Source organism: Aquila chrysaetos, chromosome 7 (assembly GCF_900496995.4).
Source record: "Aquila chrysaetos chrysaetos chromosome 7, bAquChr1.4, whole genome shotgun sequence".
Classification (NCBI taxonomy): Eukaryota; Metazoa; Chordata; class Aves; order Accipitriformes; family Accipitridae; genus Aquila; species Aquila chrysaetos.
Window position 1 is genome coordinate 13,991,549 of NC_044010.1, and position 22,414 is coordinate 14,013,962.

General features: G+C 38.8%; 1 long non-coding RNA gene across 1 annotated transcript in view; it reads right to left on the reverse strand.

The window, feature by feature from the left end:
- Nucleotides 1–17,968: 17,968 nt before the first annotated feature.
- Nucleotides 17,969–22,414, reverse strand: part of LOC115344045 — a 43,361-nt gene continuing 38,915 nt past the window's right edge. Inside the window, exon 4 of the long non-coding RNA XR_003924387.1 lies at nt 17,969–18,099. This is a non-coding gene — a long non-coding RNA (uncharacterized LOC115344045). The remainder of the gene's footprint in view (nt 18,100–22,414) is intronic.

A 22,414-nucleotide genomic window follows, 5' to 3' on the forward strand; every position in this document is an offset into this window, starting at 1 on the left:
TGATTACCTCTTGAGTACAGCTACAGAGCAATGTAGCAGGGAATTTTGGTTTCTTCAGGGAAGATGATTCTTTACACCTCTTGTCAAAGCTGTGACTAAATGTGACAAATTAGTTTGCAGTTTTGCAGCTCATTTACAGTTTTGCCTAATTGCAGACAGAATTTCTGAGGAATTTTTATTTACTAGTACCTGGGCTACAATTTAAATAGGCAGAATTTCTTGTAGTATATTATGCTTACCAAGGTTATTTTCTCACGCTAAAAAAAAAAATAATTTGAAAATAAAGTTTGTTAGGAAGCAAAATAAAATGGTTGGCCTTTGCAAAAAAAGAAGCCATGATCCCCTTGTGAAGTTACTAGCTTCCTGTAATTTAGCTCATAGAAATGCATTTTTGTAATGTGTAGTGCTACTGAGCATTTAGTGTATCTTTGTTTACCACAGAGGATAGTCTACATTTTATTTGAGATCATGTCTCAGGCAGTCTAAAAGTGATTATGGAATAGTAATACGGCAGAAGGCTGATGAGCAGCATTATTACTTCCATGGTATGTAGAGTCTTGATGATTTTGATTGCACTTATTTCCCCATGAGGAGAAAACAAAGACCTGCCTACCTCCAGGTACAGACTTAATTAAAAACGTATGCGTTGAAAATTATTGTCAGCAGATAAACCAGTGAAAAAGTGCTAGTGAAGGAAAATCCTCCAGGTCTATGAAGTTGCCTGCACTTCAGTGGTAGATGCCCTGTGAGGCATCTGCCAGGTAGGCACAAAAGAGATGATTAGGGAGAAGAGGGACTCACACCTGTCTTCTGTGTCCCCAGAGCTTTTCTAAACTGGCCTATAGAAATAAACAAAGTTCAACAAGGAGAATAAGGTTATATAAGAGATGCAGCAGAATCCAAGTCTCGACACCACACTAGGTATCTTATAGAGCTGCTGCAGCAGTGCTCTGTTTTGATTTGAACTGGTTTGAGAGTACAGTACAGCAAGTGACTGGACCAAGAGACAAATTCATTTCCCTGTCTAGTCAAGTCCTTAAAGTTAGTCCTTTTTATACTTTATGCCAGTACATAAAATACTGTGCTAAATGTGAGTGTTTTGTTCAGTGGGAACTGCATTAAATCTGAAGGACTCCCTTTGTATGGGAGAAGATGTAGTTTATTGACCACTTAACTTACAGTCATAGTTAACGTAGGACTGGTTGATTCTTGCAAGTTTCTTTCTGTCATTCTTGTTGGGACTTGACGTAAACTATACAAAGAGAATATCAGTTTTGCTGATGTTTCCTTCTGGTTTTGTGTACTGCAAATAATTTTTTACCTCCACAGAGGAAATACCAGAATGTCCTGAGTCCATCTAGCATACTGAGGTATTCAGTAGAACATATGTCTATTTTTAGCCAAACAATGTCCCCAAGAAGCACACAGATCATAATGCAGTATTTTTAAAATGTAGTCAGTTTAGATTCACTTGTCCATCCCTGCTGACTTGCTTATGTTGTTTATGGTTAAAATTGTGTGTAGAATACTCAAGACAGGGAAGCATTTGCACCAATGGTTAGTTGTTCATTTTCCTAGATCACTGCCTGATAAGATTGCTTTTGTAGTGAAGAAGTTAAATTAGATGTGCAATGCACACTTTGCATGTTCAATTCACTATTTAGGTAAAAAATGAGGTTATAAATTCCCTGGTATGTTTAAATAAACTTGTTCTCTGTCCAATGTTGTCAAAACGGAGAACACTTCCACAGAAAAAAAAAGGTCACTACATCACTTAGCAGGATTTCCCAACCTTCTGCAAATCCAGGACCTCCAATTCGTTAGCTAAGCACTCCTGTTCTCTTAAAGATTTACAGTGATTTATTTTCAGTGTCAGTAACAGTATCATCATTACTGGGAGATCCAACTGTACCGAATGTTACGTTAATAAATCATCAACCCTGAAAATCAATACTCCAATGAATTGAATCAAATGAAACTGTTTCTATTGCACAGTTTCACCCACAAAGTCGAAACCTCTGCTGTCCAAGTTCATAAAATTTCCATCAGCTGGTTAGGTCAGAGCCATCAGACACAGCTCCCCAGACTCAACGTCAGACAAACCTTATCAGTTGATAGATTTATTTTTTTTTTATGTCAACCCATCAATATGTCTGTGATGTTATATTATGATATTTGCTTCCTCTGAAGCGGCATAAACTGCTGCTTTATTTTGTATCCTGAAAAGATACCAAAGCTTAGGTCTGACCTGCCTTTTTCCCCTTGTAGAGTTCTGGCTTTCCCTCCTGAATCCCCTGTTTCCTCCTCTACCCCATTTTAAATCTCCTCTTGCAGAGAAAAACCAATAGCTCTATTTGCTTTCCCAAGTTTGCTTATTGGTCAAGTACATAGCACAACGAAATTTGTATACTTGTAGAAACATGCTTGTCATCTGTGCCAGGACATGTATATTCTCATGTTTGAATTGTTGGTAGAATATTTTTGTGTTCACTACATTTACCTGTTTATTGCTGCTGTCTGGAAGTCTGGTAGAATTGGTGGTACTTCGTTTTCAAGCTGGCATTACTCTTACTAGTGATGAGAAAAAAATCTCTCGTGGCAGAGAATTTTACACTGTGCATAGGTACATCTTCTGTCACAAATATCAATAAAGATAGACAGAAAGTTAGTTATTTATGGAACTTAATGATGGTTAGTCCAAGTCTAACAGTAAGGCTGAATGCAAATAAACTACCTATGCAAGAATGAAAGCTGATTACTTCTCTGACATGATAATGGAGTTTCCTTTCTTGCTTTCCATCATTACTAAAAGCAATCTAATTTTTATGGCATATTTGTATATGTTACTCAAAAAGTTCGTACAACAGTAGTAACTGGAAGCTCTTAATGTAAAATAAATCCAGTGATTTTATTCATTTCTTAATGTGAATATACCGTAAATCTTCATGTTGCTTTGGCATCAATGGAGTGATGCCATGATTTTAGTGATCAAGGTTGTTCTACCTTGCGAAGAAAATCCAGCCAGCATTTCTTTCTATAAACTCCATATCTTTCTCCTTTCTCATCTCCAAATGTTCTATGTTTATCTACTATTCTTTTCAGCAAGAGCTTTAATCCAACTCTGAAGCTGAAGCCATAGGCAGAAAAACTAATTTTCTGGTCTCATGTGATCAATTTTCCAGCTTCGGTTTTAATTTGATAGGGAATAACAAAAGTTTGGGGAGTGGTTTGCACTAATTCAGCTGTAATCAGAAATACTGATTTTTGGCTGACTTTGATGCTTGTGTGCTTGCTTGTGGTCCCCTCTGTCTCTGTGCCCAGAACTCCTAGCAATGCGCAAGTAGCTGAAAGGAGGCTGAATTTGTCAGCTAACAATGACCACCTTCTTTTAGCATCTTTTGCTTCCTTGTACTCATCTATCATCTCTTGCAACATTCTTAAAGCATAAACTCTCGAAAGCTCTAGTGTTATGTGAGAAATCCTTCACTCTCTGTACTGTGATGGTGTTAATAATCATACATGGCATTTTGTTTTTTTCTCCTCATCTGTGTGTTTTGCCTCATGAGTTCTGTGTGTCAGATTAACTGCAATAGCTTCAAATTTTAAGTTCATATCCATTTTCCTAATTGTTGTGACATTTTGAATTGAATTGCATCCTTTCATGTTAATCGTTATCCTGGTTATAGTGAAAAGAGTGAGTAAACTCTTCAGTCTTGCAGATAGGTAGTGAGAAGCACACAAACTTACGTCCAAATAAGAATCAGATAGACTGCTTTGTATATGTACCATAGACTATATCTCTGCTCACCAGGACAGGGATACCTAGAGCTTCTGCAGACTCCATAGGGGCTGGTGCACCCACTTTCTCTTCACCACCTGCTCCCATCTCCAGTGATAAGCCTTCATGTTCTGGTGCAGTGAAGTCTTCCTCCATTCATCATACCGCCTGCTCCTCCTTGCCTTTTTGCCTTCTGGCCATGCTGTGGTCGAAAGGTTTGCCTTAGGGCTATATGAACTTTAAAGAGATGCTGTGAGGTGCTGGAGCCTTGCAGATTATAGAGTTGTTGCTGGACATCAGAGGTCTGTGAACTTGATAGAGTTTGCCTCAGGGCTGTGTGGGTTTAAGGGCTCTGAAGGATTTTAGGATATAAAAATGCTTTTAATAACTAGGTAACTCACCTTCAGATCTTACAAAAAAAACTATTAAAAATCTTCATGCTGACCAACTACAATAGATTAAGACAAAATTAGATACGTCTTCCCAAAGCTTTATTTGAAATACGGTAAGTCACTCTGCACCACATTTCCTAGCAAGATGTGGATTTATTCAATGTAAGGCATGGGGCAGAGGCAGAAATATAGTTGAGAGGATGAAACTAGGTATATGTAGAGCAGAAGTGATCTATATTAAAATTTATTTGGGGGGAAAAAGTCCTGAGATCTTACACCATAAAAAATTATACACCAGAAAATTCTATGTTTATTTTTTTAACCAATATCCAGAGTATGTATTTTGGCTCTGATATTCCCCAGGATGGCAACTGATCACAGCTACTATCCAGTGACCAGTCAGAGGAGAAATGATTGAGTTATCCTTGGTGTTAATTGAATATACAAGTTAGTTCAACCCAAGCTAAGGAGATGGAGAACATCAATTGCTTGTGTGTCTGAGAACTGGAGTACTCTTGCAAATCAACGTTTGACAGACATGTTACATTAGAGAAAGGCAGTGGCTCAATGTGACCTGCTGTGGCCACTGAATCATGGTAGCGCATCTATATATCACAGCTTCTTGCATTTCTTGATCTGTGCTCATACTACTGAAATTTTCTTATGAGGAAAGATTTGGTTTAGAGAGTCATTATTCCAAAATGCCATAAAGTTTGGGGCATGAACGAACAGAGTTTATTTAAATGTTATTAGTTATATGTTATTTAGATGGAGACTATCTTGTGCTTATTACAAATAGAACAAAATAATCCTGGCACTTTCTTCTAGGTGTATTGGGCAAGGGAATCAAGTATAATCAAAGAAAATCAACTGTCAGTAATTAATTATAAGAATTGGGTTAAGACTGCATTGATGGGCACGGGTCTGGAAACTCAGTCAAAGCAGTGAGTTTTGTCACCCTGGACAAATAAACACTGGAAATGAGTTTGTTTTCAACAATAACAATTTCATAGGTTCCAACGTAAAAGAGATCCTGTTTCAAAGCCATACAAGAAAAATTTTGGTAATATGGGCTTTAATATCAACCTGAGGAGGTTTTATTTGTTACCTCAAGAATTCCATAGGAAAAATAACAAATCAAACAGTACACAAAATGATGTAAAAATCAAACCCTCAAAAACTCACCACACATCCTCTTACCTCAAACACTTCTTTGTGCTCTTTTTCACACACTGAAAAGGAAACCCTGTAGTCAAGTATGATCAAAGGGATCTCAGATCTTCTCTAGCTCTCTCCAATAAGGAGCTGATTTCATTTACCTGCTCCTCTTCCAGCAGTCTGTACTACTAAAATAATGACAAAGCTACACTTGAGGGATTGTATCACACATAGCCTTCATTTCCTATTTCTTGAACAGTTATTAATGTATAAGCAGGCTTTCCTTATTATCTCAAGGCAGATTGGTTTCTGTGAGAGCCTCTGATGAGGGACTTTGCCAAAAAGCTTGCTGAAATCCAAATACACTTTTATCTATTAAGTTTGGATTTCAGTGGTTTTATAAAAAGAAGGCAGTTGCAATACAAACATTCCTGTAATTCTATATATGAATCTAAAATTCAGGTTTTCTTTGTGGGGAGAGAAGCAGGAAGGAAAGCAGGAAGAAGGGTGACCTTAAAGGAGGTGTTTGACAAGCCAGGTGCACTAAAACTCCTTTATCTTCCGAAATTTTAGAAGTACATGTTAAAGATTTGTTTCTTTGTAGGAGACGGAGTTAACTGGTCTCTGAAAAAGTGCAAGGGGGTGTCTGCTTTCAACCAATAGTTCTTAAGACAGAAAACTCTGGAAGCTTTGCACACAATTAGAAGTCAAAAATATCATAAAGCGAAGAAATCATGAATATTCAAATATTTCTAATGTCACATCAGATAAATGGTATAGGATATTATAGTAAAATTAGCATTTATACCACTCTTCCTCAATCTGTTAATGAAAGCTGTAGGTAAGCACACACTTATGGGGAAGAAGAAAGCCATCTTGCACTGCCAGTGAAGCTCTGATAGGAGAAGGATATAAATCTCTGTGAATGAAGGAACCAGCATTTTCTGCTCCTGTCCCTCAATTTTAGAGTCATTCCTTTCTCAGAGCTTTGATCTCATCTCCTCTGGCTTCCTTCAGACAGCCAAAGCGGCAAGAAGATAAAAACCCTAAAAGCCCTCATACAGCACCAGAAACTATTCCACCAGTATGGTCCTGCTTCTGCAGCTACTGTCCTCACTAGGACGCTGCTGCCTGGTGGCAAAAGGATGTTTGTCAAAGCACTATCAAAAATTTACCCTACATCTTTCTGGTGATGCTACTACTTAGATTTACGTGTATGTCCTGCTTTTTTTTTTCAGGGATAGATTCATAAAGACAAATTCAAATTATAATCTTGCAAATGGAGAAGTACAGCAAATTAAAATTGAATGGAAGATTCTTAATATGCATTGATTTCCCTCACAAGACAATTCCTTTCATGGGCTCTTTTAAGCAACTGAAATAGCTTCTCTTGTTAAGATTGCTCATATTTGACCATTTGTGAATTCTTTGTATTAACCAGGATTAAAACAGAGCGCTCAACTTGGCTTAAGAGTTGCTCTGCACTTTCACAAATTTGTTTTGGAAAGCTGTGTTTGCGAGTAGCTGAAGTAACTATTGTTTGCTTCCTTGTTTCTTCCTCTGCTGTCTGCCTTCCTCATTTTCTTCCCTTTCTTTAACAAGGAGTCACATGTTGTCGTGGTTTCAGCCCAGCCGGTAACAAAGGACCATACAGCCGCTCGCTCACTCCTCCCACCCCCCTCCGGTGGGATGGGGAGGAGAGAAAAGGAAAAAAAAAAAACGGAACTTCGAGGGTTGAGATAAGGGCAGTTTACTGGGACAACGCAAAAAAAAAAAAAAAAAAAAAAAAAAAGAGAAGTTACAACAACAACAAAGGTACTAATCAAAGAGTATACAAAAGGAGTGATGCACAGTGCAACTGCTCACCACTCGGAACCCGACCGCTCCGCCACTTCCCCCACCGAATGCCGAGAGAGCTCCCCCCAGCCCGCTCCCCAGTTATATACTGGGCATGATGTCACATGGTATGGAATAGCTCCTTGGCTAGTTCAGGTCAGCTGCCCCGGCTATGCCCCCCCACCTCCCAGGTTCCTGTAAAAATTAACTCTATCCCAGCTGAACTCAGGACACATGTGTTAGTCTATTTTTTTTTCCTTATTTTCATTATGGTTTCCTGCAGCATGGCCTGTAGCAAGAGTAGTCATGATCCCAGATAAGTGTTAAAAAGGATGCAGATGTTAAAAGGTTCAGTTACGCTTTCTTATTTCCTTATTCTGTACTTTTAATTTCAGAAATTATCAGCAGCGCCTACTAGACCCCATAGATTCTTTCCCCTATCTGATAGAAAATGAATACGACACAATATTTCTGCTTCTCTCTTAAGGGAGTGGGTTAAACTGGGATCTTGAGATGGCAAGAGAAGGGGAGAGTGATACAAGGTTGGTATTGACTAAGGGAATGGAAGTGGTTTGGAAAGTCCAGAAAAAAGTAGTAGAGGGCTGATTTTTGTTCACAGCACTTCATTTGGTATTATGGTGGCATATTTCTGAAGAGGACAAAGGCATGTTAAATAAAGCAGATACAACTAGATGTAGACTCCAAGCTACAAATGTTTGCAGATATAGCAGATCCAGAACTTTGTGTCTTGAGGACTCATTTAGTAACATTGCCAAATGCTGTATTTGAGGACCAGCACTTGCTATGCAGGACTTTTCTGCTGAGAGATGGTTTTTGGAGCTGGCTGGAAACCAGGTTCCTCTGGGTGCCCAGAAAACTACCACCACTCCCCACTTAGTTTCTCTTAATGAGATGTACGTCCAAATCAGGATGAAACAATAATGTTTGGTGGTTTGGGTTTTTTTTTATTTTTCTGGTGACCCAAAAGAGCTCTGGACGCTGCAGCTGCTCAATGAAATTATTGTGCTTGTCAAAATCATTGCTGCTAGCAGCTGTGAAACTAAGGCCGTCAGCTGCAATGACCAAATGCAGAGTTTTGTATCTGCAGGGTTATATGCAAGGGTACATTTGTCCTTGAGTCATGGACTTGGCAGTTTTCAGGATTTGGTGCTCTGGAGCAAAACCCTCAGGAATCTCTCCTGCCATTGATTTGAATGAAACATTTCAGACTCAGTGATCTAGCATTTTCTGTCAGATCTTTGTTCTGCCAGGGATTTGCAACCACCTCTAGCAAATATATTACCATCAATCTTGTGAAACAGTTGTAATGTTTTTCCAAGATGTTTGTGATACCTATTCTCTGAAATACAAAGATAAGAGAGAGGGGAGGTCTCATAAGACATTTTAATGATTTCCTACAGCTACTGTATTTTTTTTACAGATTCCTTCCACTTTTCAGAATGACTGAATTCACCTCCCTTTATGTTCAAAAGTTACATTCAGAAAAGTTGCAAAAGTTGTGTTCAGAGAACTAGCTTTCATGAAACTTTATTGAAGCTGCAAAGAAGGTATAGATTTTTATCTTCAGTTCACAAAAGATGCACGGTCAAGAAAGCAAGAGGTTGTAGGTGGCTTCTAAGTCAGTACTGCACAAGCTCTCTTTCTACATGGAAAATTGTGGGAGCATATCTTAAAATAGTAATCGACATGGATGCTTCATCTGTTTTAATTGGAAAAATGTGTCAGTTTGCGGTCTTTCACTTCTGAAGAAAGGTAATTGGGTCTCAGGACTTATGCAAGCTATTCCAAACTTTTTTACTAACCTAAGCAGATTTTACTGTTCTTCCACTTTTCCACTGCCAAGACCGTACGTCACACCCATCACAAGGTGCCTACTGTTTCCCTCTCTCCTGGTACTCTGTTGAGGACCATTCTCTCCATGTTGGCAAATGTATTGATTCTGCTACTAGAAGAAACAAAAAACCCCAAACAAACAAACAAAGTTGTAGGTTGAGGATAAATTATAGCTTGTTCTGGGGCTTTCTAGGGGTCCACAAAGCATTCTTACCCCTTTGAAATTAGTATTTGATCTGATTACAAGGCAAATGTAATACCACAAGCAGTATGACAGTATTTAGCATATGGTATTCCTCTTTTGGCAAGTAGAGAGAATCACACAAGTTTTTCTTCAGTACTAACGTGTAATAGGCTTGAACTGGAAAGTGCATGTTATGGAAGCATGCTCAGACAATTCTTTTTTATAACTCTTGCATTTGGTAGGCAAGTTAATTTATGAGTTTTGCTATACAGGTTTCAGCTCTTCAAAATGTAATATTTTTACAGTGACATTTATTCATAAAGCTGTATTTTGTAGACCAAACAGTTATGACTAATTTGGAAAACTTTTCTCTGCACTTTAAATGTATGAGTTCACCCACTACCAGCACCTGTCAAACTCTGAGGTTTACTTATTCAAGTAATGAAGTCTCAGGAATAAATGTAGCAACCAACTGGCTTTATTAGAAAACCAGGCTGATGACAATGAACATGTCAAAAAAGTATCTGTACAGAAATGTTCAGGGAAACGTGGCTGATTTGACACTGCAGGGGACCACAAAGGTCTTTCTCCTTTTCAGTTTCTGTGTATGGCTAAATACGGCTTCAGTCCTTACAGTTCCTGGGTGACGGGATTAGGAGCAATCTTGTGCACACTGATTCTGAGTGGAGGAGGTTTGACACCTCTTCACTTTCTTCTGTGTTTCCACATTGCCACAGGATGTGAGAAATGTGATACATATGCACACACATCCTATTCACAGTGTACTACCCCTTTTCTACGGAGGCAGAGATAGTGTGATTTGTCAGGACCTGCTCTGCATAATTTCATGGTGAAAGAAGAGCATCAAATCTCCCACACTTCATCAGATGTGCCTCTCCCCGTTTCTGATGTCCAGAAACATGGGAGGTTCTGGAAAACCTGTGGGAGGTTCTCATAGTTTCATGGCCTCTATAAACCATTTTTAATTACTTACGCATATGCAGAAACAGCAGTTTAGGTCTCGTGGAACTTCATTTGTTGCACCAGGTTTAGTTAGTTCTTTGCAATACTGATATTCCTAATTTATAGATCGGTGAGCTCTGAATCAAACAATTTTTATGTAGGAAAGATGATTTTGCAAATTGGAAGAAAATTAGTTAACTATGGTAATATTTTATGATAATTTGAAAAAGAATGGGTATGGGTCTTGATTACAGTTTATATGTGTGTTAATTTACAATAGTTCAGAAGACACTACTCTTCAACTGGTAGCAGCTCACTTTTAACTTTTTGATGTCAAAGGTCTGCACACAAAATGCAAGAAGTCAACAAGTCAGGCCTATTAGGTCTCAGAAAAGCGCTGAGAGCCATAGTATTGCACAGAGCCTAATGTAAGTCTGTTTTAAAAATGCTTTAATTATCTGTTAATTATTTATTCATTAAGTTGTTTATCCTCATATTTCATCAAAAGTCTCAGGTGTCCCTGCCCAGAAGCTGCAGTTCTTTCAGTGGCTGACAAATCTTCTGGCAGTGTAGTGCTGTGCTGTATGATTACATTTAAGCTAAAGCTGATGAGATAACACTTTTAGCTGGAGGAGGAGGTCTTTGAAATTTCACAGCATCCAAATTTGTGAATTTTCAAGCTTCCCTGACACCATAACTGTAAAGCTAGTATGTTACTAAGGAGCAAGTACTGAAGTATGAACATAGCAGTTCAGTTGGCTTCATCACATCATATTTAATTTTGAAGTAGTCAAAAAAAAGAATATGTCTCAGAGATGTCTTCTCCCCAGCCATGGAAGAGTCCTCCTATTGAAGGAGTTGGCAATCTTTTAAGAGCTTTTTTCCTTAATGTGCACAGAGTAAGCTCATCCTCAAAGTCCTCTAGGGTATTGGTAACAATCTATGTTGTGCTTCAGCACTGCAGAATCAAATGTGTCTTGTTCTGAGACATGGTGAATCTCAAGAGGTTGTGATTTAAGCCTTATAAACCGTCCACTGAACACTTGTCTGCAAGCTGTAAATAGTGAGTGGACTTTATATCATTGACGAAATCAAGCTCTGTTCTTTCAGTTGGGCCTTTCTTTTGTTCTTTCCTTCATTGCTTTCTCTTTTAAAAGTATAATATGCAGAAGATGGGGGGGCAGTATCATAGCAGATTACTCTGTTTTTCTGTGCAGTCAGCACCTAAATCAGTATATTTTGTAATACTATTAACCCTCATGTTTTCAGAGTTTAATAATGTATAATGTTTTTACCTCTTCTTTGGTTAGCATACAGTCTCCAGGCTACCTTCTTTTTATGCAGGTTATTAAAAAAGAGAGAGTAATATTTTGAAAACAGAGCTTTACTCAGAAAGCTGCCATTCTGACTTTTCCTCCATTATTGCCTATATTTATTCTCTGCCATGTCACGTTCATACAGATCAGAAGTGTCACAAAATCCTATACTGCGTAAAATAATGATAATGCAGTTTAGATTACGATCAGCAATTGAAATCCCTGAAAAGAGTTTGTTGATTCAACATTTTCTGGGGGAGGGGGGTAGTGGTGTTAAATTTTTTAAAAGAAAACCCTGGCAATCAAATCTATTTATTCTGTTGATTAATTAGCAAACAAGCCTTTTCATGAACATGGTGAGTTAATTCACAGGCTAGCATAAAACCGAGAGATCTTTACATAGTCTGTAAAATAGCACCTGTCTCTTGCAGAGACCCTGTGGGTCCACGGTAAAACTGTTCATTTGTTTTCTGCTGGGCCTTCTTATAGGTTTAATATTTCTTCTGCTTTACTACCATAGCTACCATTTACTGTTATTTCCTGTGAGCATTTCCTTCTCCTTCTGAAAGAGACCCAGGAGTGATTGTTTTCATGATATTAAGCAGACAGATCTTTAAGACATAGAAGTCGGTGCCAGTGAGATTCTGTCCATGTACGTGTGACATCTGTTTTGACCCACAGTGCTGTTGCAGGGACAATTCTGAGTCCCAGGTAACCATCAATTCTTCCGCAGCTTTCTTACCAAGATTTGTTTGCAGGCACTCTCCTCGTCTCTATTATTTGATAGACAGATGGATGTTTATGGAAGGTTTCAGATCTGCGCCATTTCTTCTACCTTAAGTTTTATGAATGTCTGCAGACTTTTAATTGCTCGACAAGCAGGATGTTGTAAACAACCCATGTAATCATGAGTTTTATGATGTTATTGATTGATGGCCTTGAAAAGTTGAGCAGGGAGGGTTAGAAGATTTGAGACTTGGCAAGAATGGAGTGCTTCTTTGTGATACTTGGTATCTTTGCAGTATGCTTTAAGTCTCAAAAGTGATTTTTAAAAATAAATCAGGTCTATGGCTGTTCCTCAAGAACCCCTAAGTTGCTGGTGAACATATCAGCAGCCTCAGCTTTCAAAGGTGGGTCTCCTAAGAGAGGTATCAAACAGCACAAGTTTTCAGGCCCCTATGCCACTTTTTATCACATGATTATTGTCCTCTTTGGTCTTCTTTAGAAGGCTACATAGCTACCAAATTTTGGCTGACTGCTATAGACATGACCTCTCTAAGGGAAGTCCAGAAGAACTCTAAAGCCTTTGTCCATACCCTAGAGGATGGTAAGGGTTCAGTCCCAAAAAGCACTAAGCATACTGAAATTCCTCAAAGGGTCAGATGCAGGTTAACTTTTGCAGTGACCTGCACTGTTTTTAAATCACAGGATGGAAGTTCATTTATTTTTATAGATAATTCACAGGCTCTGTATCTGAAAATCTGATTATCAGGGCTGGTCATATAAACAACATTATGGCTGCTTAGAATGAGAGCTGGTTGGAAATACTTGAAAATTCCTTTTTTTTTTTTTTTTTTTCTTTTAAAAAGCAAGGTAAAAAAAATTACAAACTGTTTCTACATTAGGATCAATTTTGGCAAGTATAGATTAAGGAGGGAGTAAATAAAGCATTTTTATCTGCTGTTGAGCAAAAGACATGGACGGCTCCCTGCTCCATCTCTCTCTCTCTCTCTCCCCCCCCCCCCCCCCCCTTTTAATTTGCAAAGAGAGGTGTATTTGTTCTTGCTGAAAACTGAGAACCAAGTCCATCTAGGATCTAAGGTCCACTAGGATCCCTGGTTACTTTGAAAATGTCTTAAATTCCCAAGTGGGCTTTCTGAGGCTGTGTCACCAGATACACCGAAACACAAGTGTGATGGAATCACTTTGGAAACCTCTCAGCCCTTTCTGATGTTTGGGGAGAGGGGGAGGGCTGTTGGGGTGGGAGGATGGGGGGTTGTTTGTTTAAACCAGACCTATGTTAGAACTATTTAATTTTGAATACAGATTGTTTCCAGAGGTCAATCTATTTTTCAAGCTTTAGTGAGAGTGCCTACAGGCATTGTGGTTACGTGCCTCTCACGTAAGTGAAGAGTGTTGTCCTACTGTTCAAGTGACTTTTCATACATGTATTAATGTATTTCAATACAGAGGGAAGCAATGCTGAACTTAGTCACCTCAGGGTAACTAAGGAGAAGTATTTAGGATGGCAGAGTGGGTATAACTAATACAGCAGCTGGATGTCAACATCACATTCTCCTCTTAGCTGAAGTATAACAAAGCGGACATTTTTTTTCCCCAAATTACTTTCCTATATTTCTTCAACATGTAAACCCAGCAATCATTCTTTTTCAGAGATTCTAGTTTTGCAGTGCATACCCCTTTTAGAGTGCTTTTTCTGGGGAAAAAAAAGAAGGCTCAAGCTGGCCTACGAGTATAATTGACTCCTCTAAAAACACTTTTATTCTATGGCAAAGCCTATTGTTTTGTCAGAGAACTTCACTAACTTCAAAGAGATCTGTGCTGAACTACAGGTGTTGTTTTTTCTTTTTGTTTGCCATTGTTTAGAAGTATTGTCTTTGCAAAGGAGGTTTAGTTACTATCCAGTTGCTTTAGTCTTTTTTTTTTTTTAGTACAATTGAAAATGCATAGGAGTACAAGTATACCTTCAAGATTAGGTGAACAAAACCCATGCTCGCTATTCTACTCAAAAACTGTCTTTAGCTGAGCACCTATTTGGCAGCTTTGGGATGTAAATGATAGCAGATTAAAAACATTAGGTCCTAGTGCCCTTTTCATTCCATTAAGAGCTAACGTGTATAATTATAAAAGCAAATGTGCAGAAGGCAATCATGTAAATACCAATAAAGATTTTTTAGTAGCAAAGTTGATTTCATGTAAATAATCATCTTAATCTGTTTTAATTAAAAAAGTCTAATTACAGAGAGCAGCTTACTTTGATCAGTGTATTTAGATGAATGCTGGTGTATGTCAGCCAGAAATAAATAAGAGGGAAATATTCTATATAAAGAAATCCAAAAATAGTGTCAGATAACAAGAGTTGATTTAGAATACTGGCACTGAATATGTATTGCTGGATTCATCCCAGACAGTTAGAAAGTGAAGGACAGCTGAAAATACTTCCAATTAAAAAAAGGAAAAAAACAGGGAAAAAAGGAAAAATCGACATATGGTTTTGTATAAGAAACTCTGAATGCAAGAGTGTGTGACTGACTGCAGTCAGATCACATCATGCATGCCCTGTCCTTTTGTATGGGAAACTTCCCCACCAGGGATGACAAGGCCCCTTGTCCCCCTTCCACCCTGAAAGTATCCTTCATGTACTCACATACCTCTCGCTACTGAGAACATTAAGCAAAGGCTTACTCTGGGTAACACGGATTTTCAGATATTTAGAAGAAATAATAGCGAACTAGTAGTAAATGGTGACTTGATGATTATCTAGAAAATTATGGAAAAACTGCAGTTTCCTGCTACTCAAAGCCAAGAAAAAAATGTTTCAAAACAGAATTTCAAAGCAGAATGGACAAAATACTAATTAAGTGAATTTTCTGATTTCTACTCTTCTTATAATAATTCAAATATTTAAAAAATCCTTTGAAAATCAAAGATTAGCAGAACCATCATCAGTAAGAAAAAACAATACATAATGAATAGATCAAGGCAGGGTTTTTCTCCCACAAGGTGGATTAAAGTCCACTTAAGAACAGATAAGAATTGGCTTTTTAATTTTAAATGTCATATTTTTTCCTGCTGTCCTTTGAAGATAAGATTTATGTGATCACATTGTCTGTTTGTCTCCTGCTCCAATAAACTTTTGACCTTTTAAGAGATTTTAAGCCAAATTTGACAAAGGATTAGAGATCTCAAAGCCTCTATCATGTTCTTAAAAAAAAAATATTATCAAACAAGGATAGCAAGGAAAAAGGGAGATGACGGCTTTCTGTGAATTTGATGCCATTGAAACATGAGAGAATCTACCAATGCTCTCATGTGAACATTACCCCCTTTTTTTTTTTTTACTATGCATACTGCAAAGGGAAGGTGAAAATAAAACAACCTATTCCAAAAAATAGATTTATGAAGTAACTCTATCACATCATTTTTAAGAAGGTCCATGTGTTTTTGGTGCAGCAATTGTTGATATTAGGTCATTTCTACAATAATGTGGAACATCTCAACAGATCTTAGAAGCTGAAACTTCTCAGTCTACCTCTAACACCCTCAGAGTTGAAAGGGTGTAGAAGTTTCATGTTCAAATTCCTGCTTTGTTTTGGTTCAAACCAGGCATTTTCCCAACACATCTTGAGTTCCCTAGCTTTCTAGGCTGTCTCATCATCACTAATGGGCATTTAATTGTTCACTGGGTGTAGAATAGTACAATATAAACTGTCTCTATAGCCCTATGGGTACAGTATTATAGGGAAGATGCAGATGAATCAGTCTGAAATTGCTGACAGAATATCATCAAAGAAATCTGGATTTTATTCTGCTGTGAAAAAGAGGAAGTTTCGAATTTCATAGGAGAAGGAAATAATTTCCTAAAACCCTGACAATTCAAAATTCAGCTGTATCTCGAGAGCTAATGTCTCTACCAAACCTTGTAAAAGAAAAACAGTGGTGCATTTGCACTCCCTCAGTTGTCATGTGTGCATGTGCATCACTCAGCTGCTAATGGGAGTCAAATGAAGGCAACTTAGTGAGCAGAATCGAAGGAGCTGTTGTAGGCTGCTTTAGGACAAAAGAACAAGAACTAAACTGGCTAAGACACTACTGAAGGTGTAAGGAATAGCCTAGTGTCTTCCCAGGGGTGTAAGCTCTAACACAGGAGCTCTTTGGCATGTTAGAGATATACTAATAACTGCGGGAAATGGGCAAAATTTCAGATATCACAAAAAACTTCTTGGTGGTGAGATGGATTCAGTTCCGTAGCAGCCCCTCTATGTATTGGGTTTGCGTGGCAAGGTTTTGGCAGCTGGGGGGCTACAGGGGTGGCTTCTGTGAGAAGCTGCTAGAAGCTTCCCCCATGTCCAATAGAGCCAATGCCAGCTGGCTCCAAGACGGACCCCCGCTGGCCAAGGCAGAGCCTGTCAGCGATGGTGGTGATAATGCCTCTGGGAGAACGTATTTTGGAAGGGAAAAAAAAACCTGCTGTGCAACAGCAATTGCAGCCAGAGAGAGGAGTGAGACCACGTGAGAGAACCAACCCTGCAGACACTAAGGTCAATGAAGAAGGAGGGTGAGGAGGTATTCCAGGTGCCGGAGCAGAGATTCCCCTGCAGCCCATGGCGAAGACTACGGTGAGGCAGGCTGTCCCCCTGCAGCCCACGGTGGAGCAGATATCCACCTGAAGCCCATGGAGGACCCCATGCTGGAGCAGGTGGGTGCCCGAAGGAGGCCGTGACCTCGTGGGAAGTCCGTGCTGGAGCAGGCTCCTGGCAGGACCTGCGGACCCATGGAGCCCACATAGGAGCAGGTTTGCTGGCAGGACTTTGTGACCCTCTGGAAGGGACCCATGCTGGAGCAGTTCATGAAGAACTGCAGCCTGTGGGAAGGACCCACATTGGAGAAGTTCGCAGAGGACTGTGTCCCATGGGAGGGACCCCACGCTGGAGCAGGGGAAGAGTGTGAGGAGTCGTGCCCCTGAGGAGGAAGGAGCAGCAGAGACAATTGTGATGAAATGACTGCAACCCCCATTTCCTGTCCCCCTGCACTGCTGGCAGGGAGGAGGTAGAGAAAATCAGGAGTGGAGTTGAGCCTGGGAAGGAGGGAGGGGTGGGGGTAAGGTGTTTTTAAGATTTTGTTTTATTTCTCATTATCCTACTCTGATTTGATTGGTAATGAATTAAATTAATTTTCCCCAAGTCAAGTCTGTTCTGCTCGTGACAGTAATTGGTGAGTGATCTCTGCTGTCCTTCTCTCGACCCATGAACCCTTTGTTATATTTTCTCTCCCCTGTCCAGCTGAGGAGGGAAGTGGTAGAGCGGCTTTGGTGGGCACCTGGTCTGCAGCCAAGGTCAACCCACTACACTCTAGAAGGCCATAGCTGAAGCTGTGTTGTTCAAATTACTGTAAGTTAGACTGGAAAGAAGAAAAAAAAGCTTTCAATCAAGGCCACTCCTCCAGTGACAGAAGATGAAACAGGTTACTATTTTATATCTTTTCCCAGATATTATTATCTTCAGTCATAGATGATCCTGCTATTTTTCCACAAAAAACAATTGATTTAAACATGTCTTGGGAGGTAGAAGTATGTTCAGCAGAGTGATTGCTCTAGTAGAATCACAGACTGTGCTCAGGAGCTGTGGGAAAACATACAACTTGTTTAACGTATTACAGATTTACTCTCTTATGTGGATATGTCACTACCAGTGGCAACAAGAAGCTGTGGCTTCTGATTTCAGACACTATCTTCCCTTAAAGATGTAGCCCCTCTTCTCCCACCCACATAGGTTGTGCTGCATTGAGATTTGTGTTTGTGGTTAGGTGCATGTGTACCCACAATACTCTTGCATGCTTCCATCCACACGAACAAAAAGGGAAGCTTTCTTGTAGTACCTGTGAACGTTGAGAGACAGTTCAGTGGGAGAGATTGAGAGTTACACTCCACTGTGTAGTATGATCAATTGGTTTTCTCTTTGAAAATGAAGTCATACAAAAACACAGCAGTGTAGTTCTTCTATGCTCCATAGTTTTGCTTTACTTTTAGCAGAATCCTATTTACAGCAAGCAATGGATTGAAAAGAGTATCTAGCTGAGGTCAGCACTTTCAGGGCTTACTAGCAGACTGGCCTCCTGGTTGATGGATAGAGTACAAGTTTTCCTTAAAGGTTCAATAAGGAGGACTGAAATTGATGTCTTCACCCCTGTGGTACCTGGTTGTATGTTCAGCTGAAAAAATAAAATATGGCTTCCTGTTCTAGAAAGCATACAAAATATATATAGCTGCCCCAGACTTTAGTAGCAGCATTTTATTTATGCAGCTACAAAGCACACTCATGTCTTTAAAGTATCATCTGAAAGAGTAAACTCAAATATTTGGAAAATATTAGGAGTTTGTTGAGGAGTTAGACCTAAAAGAGTTGGGAGCAATGCTACCCTAAAATGCTGGGCTTAACAGGCTTTTGATTTTGGGGAGAGGTATCACTCAAGGAGAGAGAGGATGATTGGATAAGGTTTTATTTTGCTGTCAGAGTTTTCATACCAACCTTGCTCTGAATTCTTTGCAAGAAATGTTATGTCTTTCTAAAAGTCTTGAGTGAGCAAGTCGGTGTGCTGTGGGTCTCAGTGAAATGACTCTTTTGACTATGAGTATCAGCTCTTACTTAAAATAGCATCATTGTCATTCCCTAGGAGGGGAAAAATAACAGCTGACTCTCAAGAAAAAAAGCCATCAGCATGTTCTGCAAATATAGATGAGAAATGTCCAATGTAATAACCATAAACATCCTGTGGAAATATAGGGTTGCAATACTAGCAAAACAGTGTAAATGCTAAAACCCTAGTACAGATGAAAAAAATCAATCTCAGTTTTTCCCCCATGAGTATACTGCTATACTGAGTGTTGTCTCTAGGTACCTATCACCTTTCAGAGATAGCTTGTGTGGGGAAAGGCGGATGAGGCACATGCTTTGCCAGTAAGCAGCGCATTATAGGCATTTAAAAACACCAGAGATGGGATTTAGCTCATTCATCTGAGCTAGCTGTCAGGAAAAAGGCAGTTCTATTTTTGTGTTTTACAAATCGGGCATTGTAAGAGCTGATAATCACTTACCTGCCTAAAAACCCTTATGGCATTCAGTTTGTTCCCAAGAGTACACAAAGAGCAAACAGTGAACAAAACACAGAGGAAAGTGTATTTAAGAGGGATGCCAGCATGGAGCCCAAGGACACTTCCAAAAAGCATTGCTGTGCTTCAGTCACTAGCATTTTGTTGTACCATTTACACCCGTAAATACATGGAATATTTTTAATGATGCAGTACTTCATTGTTTGTGCAAACCCCAATATTTCAGCAACTGGCAGACACAAACTGAGCAAAAAATATCAATATACCTCCAACATAAACATTTCTCTACCCAAAGGGCTTTTTATCAATCCTAGGCATTAGCATACGGCCAAGCAGTAAGGGTCTGTGAGTCCAGTACTAGCCCCTCAAACTTTTGCCCATACTGAGTAGGTTTTCAATAAAATCAGATTTAGTCTCCTACTCTCCCTGCTTGTCTCTCAGCTTTGAAGGTCTATGTGCATCTCTTTCCTTTGCAGCTGATCACAGACTGCAGCTGTCTCCTCCTTGATGCAGTGAAGCTGTCTCTTTGCTACAGCTTATCCTGTGGGACCACAAGATAAATTAATATTTCCCAAAATCCTGGTCCCTATTTATTTCCCCCTGCTGGATAACTTTTATATCTATGTCTTAGGATGCACAGACTTCCCCAAACTCAGACTGTATCTTTTGGTCACCCTGAAATTACGGGAAGCCTGTAGTACCACCAGACATGAAAATACACGTGCTGTTCATTTTACCAGTACAGAGCAGCACTACTTTCCTCTATTCAGAAGAATGTATTCAGCTGAAGCTTTAAGGACTCTTTAGACAAGCAGAATGAAACAAATAAACTCATCATCAGGATGTTCCATGGATGACTTCCAAGTATACTGTGTGCTCTAACAACCGCAAGTGTGTGTTGACCTTGACTGCCTATGAAGCAAGACACTTCCAAAAACACACTCTTACAGAGATGGGAGTTTTCTTGAATTTACATTCAAACCAGAAAATGCCACTTACTGAATCACATATGCTACTTCCTACAACTAATTACTCATTATTATGTTTGATAGTGTTCATTCTTAATTTTAACTCTTTGGCTTGCAGTTTTGTAACTGCTGTGTGTGAACTCATATGGCTACAATTAGGGCTGTTCTAACAATGTTCCACAATCTAGGAACAAAAAGAAAGGAAAACATTTTTCAGAAAATATCATCATAAAATGTCATGAACTCTTGGAAGTAAAACTTCTTATTTCTTGTCTTTGGAGGTACAGGGTGACTACCATTCTGGGTTGGTTTTTGTTTTCTTCACAAGATAAAAACAAACCAACCCTAAGCCCATGTTCTAAGTGCTGTTGCTGAAATTTAGAGAATACAATAGTGTTTAGAGGGTAATATTGCCTTTAAATAGCTTATGTAACACAATCACTTTAAAATGAGGTATGTCCAATATAAGGAAGAAATCATGGTTTTATCAAACCACTGAAGGTGAGTCCAGCTACAGTGCGTGTGTGTGTATACATATATATAAAAATATAGCCTTTTCCCCCTAGGCTTCCTCTATAATGAATTGACAGAAACAAGCACTTTTAGAATGTGAATCTTCTGATCTATTTTCTACTTCAAGATGAGATGAATCATGCATTATAAATGCTGATTTCTTCCCACTGAAGAAGGGGTATATATATTCTCCATATAACAAAAATAAGGATGACATATTCAAATGCAGATGTCTTCATTTGGACCATGTAAAGTTAAATAGACTCCTATTCCCACATGCTGCAAAACCTGAAAAAAATATATTTCTGTAGCCATGAATGCAAATTTATAGTATCCACAAGTGTTGCCAGGTTTGCAAATCGTTTAGCACAAGTATGAGCTCAATTTGAGCATCAAGTCACTTGTTTTATAGTCTGAATAGGAATGACACTCTCCTGAAAATCTGTCCCTCTCTGGGGATGCTGAGCCCATCAGAAAGCTTAATTGAACTGATACATCTGACCCTGCATAGCTTGAGAAAGGCACCAAATACAAGCCGGTCAGAAGTACTAAATAAAAGATCATTTGATCGATTACTATTGATTGTTGAAGATATATCCAAACAATTATCTTATCTTAAACTAGAAACTGATCAATACTAGCAGATAAACAAGGATAACTCCAGGAGAACTTTGAAGATGATAAAAAAAATATTAAATAGACCTGTCTGGAAGAAATGTGGCTCTTTCACAATACAAAGAACAACTTCAACAGAAACAGCTGCGTATGTGAAGTGCTGTGCTTGCTCTTGATTTTAAAGGAACTGATGATGCGAGAATGAACGTCTTGGCTGAGTTCAATAATAAAAGATCCTTGCGTTAACTTGGATGGACAAGTTCTGGCAAGGTTTACTTCCTCAGTTCATTTTCAAAACTTCAGGAGAGTTTCAGCCACATTCTCAATTGATCATTGTTATGCTATTGAAATCAATGACTTGTCACCAGTTGCTCTCTGGTGATACATTACTTTTTCTCCATCTCAGTAAAAAGATTTGATTTTTTCTTGTTCAAAATCACTTCAGAAAGGCTATATAATTTATCTGGTTTTATTACTTAAGCATTTTTCCTCTTTTCTTTGGAAAAGCCATACTGGAAAAAAAATTTCTCCTCTCGAAGTGATCCTTCACATTCATATATAAATGTGTTCCAGTCTTAGGACATGTTTTATATGGAGGTCTTTTTTAACTGGAACATATATCACACACTAGAATAAAAATCAAAGAGCATGGGGGGGAAGCAATGAATAAAACTGTAAAGGACTCATACCCAAAATAACACAAAGAGGTGGGAATATCAAGATGATGGTGGTCTGGATCTGAAAGTCAATGACTGCTTGAGATTGCTCGCTCTTAACCTTTAACATCTATGTCTATTTTTCTTCCTGTTCTTGAAAAACTTCCACAACATAACATATCAAAAGGGCATTTTACATTACTTGTGTTATAAATTTAGTCCAGATCTTTCTCTTTCCTCAGGATGCCTGCACTTCATAAAGTGAAACAAATGAAGCATACCCCAGCACCCATCAAATTCTTTTTTGATCTTCAGGCACAGGCTCAATTATT